Source organism: Pseudorca crassidens, chromosome 19, assembly GCF_039906515.1.
Source record: "Pseudorca crassidens isolate mPseCra1 chromosome 19, mPseCra1.hap1, whole genome shotgun sequence".
Classification (NCBI taxonomy): domain Eukaryota; kingdom Metazoa; phylum Chordata; class Mammalia; order Artiodactyla; family Delphinidae; genus Pseudorca; species Pseudorca crassidens.
Genome location: NC_090314.1, coordinates 19437578 through 19444276, shown reverse-complemented (window position 1 = coordinate 19444276; position 6699 = coordinate 19437578).

Here is a 6699-nt window from a genome sequence, read left to right as displayed (position 1 = left end):
GAAGGGCGTTTGGGGTCAAGGGAGGGTGTGCTGGCCAAGCTCCCATCCAAGATCCCTTCTCTGCCTATGTTCTGCTCTGGGTTCTGGGAGGGTGACCCTTCTCTACTGCATCACCTGGGCTCTCCTGTTAGAATGTGCCCAGGTGGGGTCAGCCCAGGGGAGGCAAAGGCAGGAGAGCCGAAGGCTGGAAGTAAGGGAGGTCTGTGTTCTGCCCCTCGCCCCAAACCCCTCCCTGCTTCCGCACCTGGTCTCCGGGCAGGAATTGTGTCCCCTGTGCCTGCAGGTCCTTCTGGGCTGCCCCTCCCCCATGGCTCTCAGAACACTATTTCTTCCCTTGGTCCTTTCTGAGCTAAGAGTTATCACCCCTACCAAGCTTGGCTTGTCTCTGGGTACCCAATATCCTTGTTTCTTCCCTTAACTTTGCAAGTAGCCCTTTCATTGAGGTCGGTTGAATCACCTACGTGAATTCTGTTTCCCTGCTAGAACCCTAACTGAAGCAGAGGTGTGCTTTCCCTCCCTCCCTCCCTCCCTCCCTCCCCCCACCTCCCTCCCTCCCTCCCTAGCCCCACTTCCCTCCCTCCCCCCACCTCCCTCCCTCCCTCCCTCCCCCCACCTCCCTCCCTCCCTCCCTCCCCCCACCTCCCTCCCTCCCTCCCTCCCCCCACTTCCCTCCCTCCCCCCACCTCCCTCCCTCCCTCCCTCCCTTCCTTCCTTCCCTCCTTTCTTCCCTACCTCTCTCTCCCTCCCTCTCCCACTCTCTCTGTCTTTCATGAAGTAAGTTACTAGGACATGTCTGTGTACAAAAGAGAATAACAGGGCAGAAAGGGAGAAGACGCTAATGCAGAGAAAAGCAGGTACTTCCTGGAGTGGAGGCCACAGGCCTGCTGGAGGCGATGGATCCAGAGTCCAAGCAGAAGGTGGTTGGCCTTAGACTGGTTACAGGAGAGGCAGGGAGCATAGGCACAGGACAGAAGGGCTGGTAGATTCGGTCTGATGGCTTCTAGCTTCTCAAGGAAGGATGAACCAAGTACATCCATCGAGGAGTGCAGGGTGGTTTGTGGAGACAGAGGAAAGCATGGAATAGCCATCTCTGAGAACAGGAAAATGAACTTTCTAGGAAAGGCTGGTAGGCTTGCCAGGCATGAAGAGCGCCAATTTGAGGTTTGTGGTCATGAATTTAAAGCGCAGCCGTCAGCAAGGCTGCGTGCTTTTCCCCAGCACCCGTCAGCTGCTGGCACAGGCCTGGAGAAAGTGGAGGGTGGGGCTCTACGAGGGCTGGGACTTGGCCAGGTGCGTATGGTGGGAAGGGAAGGGCAGTTTATGGCGGGGGTTCGCTGGGGAGCAGTAGTCGTGGTAGAGTGTGGAATCTGCATGGGGTAAGGAGGGAAGGAAGGCCATGAGCAGGTGATAGTGGAAAAGGTGCTCATGGAAATGGATGGGGGTTACGCTGAAGCATAGGGATGGAGAGGAAGCTGGGGCCCACAACAGAAGACCTAAAGTGACGGGGAGATTTTGGTACAAGAAGCCACAAGGTGGGGGAGCACACAGTGGACCCTGATGGCTTCAGAAGGACAAGGATTGGAAGCAGAGGAGGATAAATGGCTTGGACAAGGTAACTGGGGGCCAGGAGGGCACCCACATCACCTCGGGGCCTTCCCTGGACTGGTTTCTCCCTGCATCTCCCGGAACAGCCCTCTCCTGCCAGGTGGCCTGAAAAGCCCATGACAACTTGGGTGTCTTCAGTTTCAGGGCTGAGACGGCCATTTGTCAACTTGGCTCCTTCCTGTGACCTGACCCAGAGCTGGTTCTGACACACGGCGCAGGTGGTGGTGATGTATCCTAGAATGAGCGCCTAAGGCCACAAGGGTCAGTATCCCTCAACAGAGGCCCTGGTTTCTTCACCTGTAAACTGCAATCCATCCTTTGTTTATTCGAACACATATGAAGCACCGCTGTGTGCCAGGCCTATCTGCTTTATTTCACCTACCCCTCTCAGCCACCCTGGAGGGAGAGATCATTATCCTCATCTTTGCAGAAGAGGAAATAAAAGCTCAGGGAGGTGAAAAACTTGCCCAAGGTCATATAGAGTCTATTTGAGCCCAAGAAGGCTCATTACCCAGTCAGGGAAACAGGCAGAGAAAGAACCAAAGATACGTGAAGTTGCAAAGTTTGGTGGGAATCCGGAAGTTAGAAAGATTGCTCCTATCGTGGGAGAGGGGTGGCGGGGCATGTGAGCTAGATCTACACGATGAACAGAAATGTATCTGGGGAGACGGAGAGAAAGGACTGTGGGCACTAGTGCCAGCCTGAGCAAAGGCGTGGTGACATGACTCTCCACGGTGTGACCCAAGATTATTGAGTAAAGGCAGCAAGTATCAGCAGTTGAGCAGGGTTCCTAACCTCGTCTGCAGCCCAGGGGTTCAAGGATATGCTTAGGGGGACCCACAAACCTCCTGAAGTTGTATCACAATTGTGAGTAGACGTGTGTTACTCTTTTTTTAAAAAAAATTATTTATTGGGCTTCCCTGGTGGTGCAGTGGTTGAGAGTCCACCTGCCGATGCAGGGGACACGGGTTCGTGCCCTGGTCCGGGAAGATCCCACATGCCGCGGAACGGCTGGGCCCGTGAGCCATGGCTGCTGAGCCTGCGCGTCCGGCGCGTGTGCTCCACAATGGGAGAGGCCACAACAGTGAGAGGCCCGCGTACTGAAAAAAAAAAAAAAATTATTTATTTATTTTTACTTTTGGCTGCTTCGGGTCTTAGTTGCAAGGGATCTTTGCTGTGGCATGCTGGATCTTTCATTGCGGCACGCTGGCTTCTCTCTAGTTGTGGTGCATGGGCTCTGTAGTTGTGGCGCGCAGGCTTAGTTGCCCCGCGGCATGTGGGATCTTAGTTCCCTGGTCAGGGATCGAACCCACGTCCCCTGCATTGGAAGGTGGATTCTTTACTACTGGACCACCAGGGAAGTCCCCTTGCATTACTCTTTTCTGGAGAGACAATTTTATTTTCATCAGATTCTCATGTTGGGGGACATTGACTCAAAAAAGCCTTGGGTAGCAGATGGGCTTGGAGAGATCTGTAGGGCCTGGGAATAAAGGACCTCATAGGCCTTCTTTCAGGAATTCATACTTTGCTCTGAGGTCATCAGCAGCCCATGGGGACCAACATGGGACAGGCCTCAGGAAGACAACACAGGCTACTATGAGCTCAAATCAAAGTCCTTTTATAAACGATAAAGGGACGTACTGTTTATTGCTCTATTCCCAGAGTGTGGCACAGTGCTGAACACATATTGGGGGCTCAGTAAATATTTGCTGAATGAATGAATGAATAAGAGCACAGGAGTATGTAATAACAGAGTTCATCTCTCCAGGGCAACTCCACAAATTTCCTGGACAATTTGACTGAAGGTGAAATCCAGGAATCCAAAGTTCCCCCTGCACTGTTCTAGGTTCTAAGACAATACTGCCTGAGTCCTGAGTTGTGGGTAGAGGTGGAAGGGGGAGTGGGCGTGGCACGTGAGGGTGTGGCCGCACCTGACTGAAGGGTAGGGCTCCTCCCACCCTTCAGTGACCCGGAGTATCTTTGGAGGAGCGGAGGACGGCCAGGACGGCCGAAATGATTTCTTTCCTCCTTCCACATTCAGCCCATCGGCTTGTGCTGTTGACTCTGTCTCCAAAACGTGTCCTCCATTCCCCCTCCTCCCCCTGCACCTCACCTGGGCCCCTGCAGCAGTCTCAAATCCAGCATCTCTGCTTCTGACCCTGTCTCTTTACCATATCCACTCTCCTTGTGTTGGCCAGAGGAATCTTTTATTTCTTTTGGCTGCACCAAGGGCTTGCGGGATCTTAGTTCCCCAACCAGGGATTAAACCCGGGCCACGGCAGGGAAATCCCGGATCCCAATCACTAGGCCGCCGGGGAACTCCCCAGAGGAATCTTTTAAAACACTTCGCAAGGAACGTGGTTTTCTTTCCGTGTACTTAGAGAGCTATGCTTCCAAAAATTTAAAATACATTCAAGTTACGTGGAGATCTTGCTAAAATCCAGGTTGCGATTCAGTTGATATGGGGTGGGGCTTGAGACTGCATTTCTAACAAGCTCCCAGGCGATGCAGCAATCTTGGACCACATTAGGACTAACAAAGACTTAGAGAAAAATCCAAACTTCCTGTCCACGTCCTAAGTTATCTGGCCTCTGCCCAGCATTCCCACGTCATCTCCAACCCCTGTTTTTTCTCTTGCATCACGCTGTAGCAACACTGGCCGGCCTTCATTCTGTTCCTGGAGTGTGCCAACTTGCTCCTGCCTCAGGGCCTTTGCACGTGGTGTTCCCATTGCCTAGAATGCCCCTTTCCGAGAGCTCCAGATGGCTGGCTCCTTTTCTTTATTTAGATCTTAGTTCAATGATCAGTTAGACAGTACTTCTTTGACCACTTCATCCGATGAAGCACCTCATCCCCTGGGAATTTGCTATCACTATTTGCTTTTTTCCCCCTTCATAGCACTTATCATTCTGTGAATTTATTTTGGCAATATAGTTGTATTGTTAGTTACCTGTTCACTTGTTAGTTACCTGTCTTCATTCTCACATTTGTTTCACACGAATAAAAACTTGGTTTTTCATGTTTGTGGGTCTATTCATGAATGTGCTTGTATGGCTGCTGGGGTGTTGAGATGCAGGTAGGGGAGTCCAAGCTGGGGAAACTTACAGTGATGCTACCAGAGGTGCCTGAAGCAGAGGGGAGGGAGGAAGGAAGAGGCGAACTTTCTGTACTGAGGGTGTCGCAGAAAAAGTCTCAAGAGCTGAAGCCAAACCTAAGAATCATCACCTGATAGATGAATTCATCTCACTAGAGGAGACTCACTCTGGAAGGTGGGGAAGGAATTTATGATGAATTTATTTACTGAATAAATAAAAATAAGTATGTGGAACCCTTACTTTGTGACCATCATTTGCATAACTATCTCTGTTCATCCTCACAACATATGATCTCCATCTTGCAAATGAGGACCAGGGCTATGAGTCAGCAGACTTGCCCAAGGTCATACAGTCATTCAGAGACCACTCCGAGAACCCCAGTCTCTAAAACAGCTCTGAAACGTCACCCTCCCGGTCCCCTTCCAGGCTCTATGCTGTGCACAGCACCTGTTACCCCCTAACCCACTGTGCACTCTCTTTATTTATTTTCTGTCTTCTCATACCAGAATATAAATTCCTGGAGGGTAAGGATCTTTGTTTTGTTCACTACTGTTTCCCAGAGCTCAAAACGGGGCCTGCCACTTAAGTAGACACTTAATGAATACTTACGGAATGTTAAAAGGATGAACGAAGGGATTATTTTAAAATCCTCACTTTCTGTATCTCTAAGAGGCAGTTCTGTGAACGGGTGGCCCACCCAAACCCAGTTGAGAAGGATGGAGTGCATCTGAGATGAAGTGGGAAGGCAAGCTGCGGCTCACTGAATGCTCTCCACCAACCAGAAGGAAGATTCTGTCCACAGAAGAGGGACCGGCTGCATGCCCTGGCGGGAGTGTAGCCAGGGATCTGGGGCTTGTCCAGTCTCCAGCCCTGACACCACTGCCGTAACGGCATGGGTAGGTGTGGATGCCACAGGCTGGCAGTGGCCCTTCGCAGGATATGGCTTCCACGTAAAGTGGCCCTGCAGAAAAATGTGTTGACCAGGCCCCAGTTACAAGCTTGCCGTAACTGCAGAGTAGGCGTCTATCAGGAAATCTCTTGTGAATTGACTAGAGTGAGACGGTCACTCAAGCCTGGCGGCTCTGGCTGCTGAACAAACAGAGGTTCTGAACCAACCAGGCTGCAGCCTCGTTATGGATGGTCCCTCGAGATAGTTCTCCTGTTCTGTGACCTCTCTCTGTGCCAAAGATTCTCAAAGTTCAGCCCCCAGACCAGCAGCATCAGCATCACCTGAGAACCTGTCAGAATGCAAATTCTCCAGCCTCATCCTCAACCTACTGAGTGGGACCCTCTGTGAGTGGGGTTCATCATTCCGTGGATGAACAAGCCCTCCAGGACATTTTGATCCACTCTCAAGCCTGAGAGCCACTGTTACACAGTTTCTCTTTCAGGGCATAGGACCTGTCCTAAGAACTCATGAATTGGATTGCACAGCTTTATGGAGCCCCTGCTGTGTGCCATGCTCTGTATTTGGCTCTGTGAAGAGGATACCAAGATAAATTAGCCAGCCGCTTCTGCAGCCAAGGAGCTTAGGAGAGAGATTTCTTCTGGTTGGCAGATGTTGGAAGTATGGATGTGTGGGACCTTTGATCAGAGTCTTGTCTATTCAGTTTAGGCAGATAATAGAGCTCAGGGGAAGTGGCAGGAGGTGGGAGGGGAGGGTGAGGGATGGGGTGGGGATGGAATGCTGAGTTAGAAGGCACAAAAAGGCACAGACAACTACCAGTCCAGGAGCAGTATTTCACCCATGCCCACTGCTCAGGTGTGGAGACATGCTTAGGAGGTCTGAGGTTGAATAGTAACAATTGCTAACATTTTACCTAGTGCCTACACGTGGCAGTAATCAATATAGGTGCTGTACACACATTAACTCATTCTTCCCATGAACCCTATCAGATAGGTACTATTATCACTCCATTTTGACTGATGGGGAAACTCAGACACTCAGAGGTGAGCCAACTTTGCCTAAAGTCACAGCTAGGCAGTGGTAGAGACTGTC